At 39.0% G+C, this 2,117-nt stretch overlaps 1 pseudogene; it reads left to right on the plus strand.

Moving 5' to 3' along the window:
* Positions 1–421: 421 nt before the first annotated feature.
* LOC101413982 (trace amine-associated receptor 7a-like) lies at positions 422–1,449 on the plus strand (annotated as a pseudogene).
* The last annotated feature ends 668 nt before the right edge of the window (positions 1,450–2,117 follow it).

Below are 2,117 nucleotides of genomic sequence, written 5' to 3' on the forward strand. Positions count from 1 at the left end.
GCAAGTTAGAAGAACATAAGCTTTTTTTTTTTTAGCATAAACCCAGTGGTTATTTAAATTTTCTTGCTTTCTACACGTTGTACTTTGGGGATTCAATCTTAGGAGGTTGGGGTATTTGGGACTATTTCACTCCTTTCCTGAGGGGACAGTAAGTTTTAGGTATTATTTTAGCTCTGATAAATTAGGAAAGAACGCTAATAAAAGTTGGCATTCTAACATGCTTTATATGACAGTCTATCAGATATGAAGAAAAAGGTAATGCAATGAATAAGGATATGTAAGTAGAAAGAAAAAGAGACAGCCTGTACTGGCAATTACTGTCATATACATATGTATATAATTTCATAAGGACTTGTGAAAACTGGAATGACAACTTGACCACAGAGGAAGGCAATTACTCCAGGCATCAAAAAGGAGAGCCATGAGCAGTGAGCTGTCACCTCCTTCAGATGTACAAATGTGCTATGAGGGCCTGAACGGATCCTGTATCAAGACTTTCTATTCCCCTGGCCCCTGATTCATCCTCTACACCGTCTTTGGCTTTGGGTGTGTGCTGACTGTGTTTGGAAACCTCTTGGTGATGATTTCAATTCTTCATTTCAAGCAGCTGCATTCTCCAGCCAATTTCCTGATCGCGTCCCTGGCGGGTGCTGACTTCCTGGTGGGAATGACTTTGATGCCCTTCAGCACTGTGAGGACAGTGGAGAGCTGCTGGTACTTTGGGGAGAGTTACTGCAAATTCTACTCTTGCTTTGATGGGTCATTCTGTTATGCTTCCATCTACCACTTTATTTCATTTCTATTGACAGGTACATCGCTGTCACAGACCCTCTGATCTACCCAACCAAGTTTACTGCATCTGTTTCTGGCATATGCATTGCCTTTTCCTGGCTCTTTTCCATTACTTACAGTTCATCCTTTTTTTATACAGGTGCAAATGAAGTTAGGCTGGAGGAACTAGTAAGTGCTCTCAACTGTGTGGGAGGCTGTCGAACTGTAGTGAATCAGAATTGGGTATTGGTAAATTTTATATTATTTTTGATACCCACGCTTGTGATGATAATTGTTTACTGCAAGATTTTCCTTATAGCTAAAGAGCAGGCTAGAAAAATTGAAAGTCTGAGCAATAAGACCGAGAAATCAGACAGCTACGAAGACAGAGTGGCTAAGAGGGAGAGAAAAGCAGCTACCACGCAGGGGATTGCAGTGATAGCATTTCTGATTTCCTGGTTGCCATATTTCATTGATTCGGTAATTGATGCCTTCCTAGGTTTCATCACACCCACATACATTTATGAAATATTAGTTTGGTGGGCTTACTATAACTCAGCGATGAACCCACTGATTTATGCTTTCTTTTATCCTTGGTTTCGAAAAGCCATCAAGTTAATCATCACTGGCGAGGTCTTGAGAGAGAATTCTTCCACTGTGACTTTATTTGCAGAATAGGTTCTTATTTTAGATTGGGGAAATGGAAAATAGATTCACAATGGACATATCATTGGGAAGAAAAATGGTCATGACTGTGATCATTCTGTAAAAGGATCATGGAAGTGAAATAATTCAACTTTGACCCACTTAAATTCATCGTTCTTTGGTAAATGTATCTTTAAAACCTAAGTGTGACTCTATGGGTTTGCTTATTCTAATTGTTTCACATCAGTGAGATCACACCAATGCAAGGTGGTAGTGGTGGTGGGGTTGTGTATGGGAATCCTGTATTTTATGGGTGTTTGTTCTATAAACCCAAAAATTCTCTAATAAAGAGAAAAAAATGGAGGCATGATAGAAACAGCACAGCCTGGAAGCCAGAAGTGCTGGACTCCAGTATCAACTCTCCCATTAACATTGTGACCTTGAACTCCTTAGTTCTCTCTAGGCTTTGCGTTATTTCTCTCATTAGTAACTTCTTTCTCATACGGTATGAAAATTAAAAAGAAAATATGTAAAGAAACTCCTCTATGTTTTTCTATATCTTGCCTTTATTAATCTATATTAATTAAATTCTTGGCCTTATAGTCTTTCTCTTCCTTTTTACTATTGCTGTAATGAAATGCAAATGCTACTAAGAGGTACTTAGAGAGGTTCTGGCTCCTTGCACAGAGCAGTTTGAAGGA

The sequence above is a fragment of the Dasypus novemcinctus genome, chromosome 11 (genome assembly GCF_030445035.2).
Source record: "Dasypus novemcinctus isolate mDasNov1 chromosome 11, mDasNov1.1.hap2, whole genome shotgun sequence".
In the NCBI taxonomy this organism is placed as follows: domain Eukaryota; kingdom Metazoa; phylum Chordata; class Mammalia; order Cingulata; family Dasypodidae; genus Dasypus; species Dasypus novemcinctus.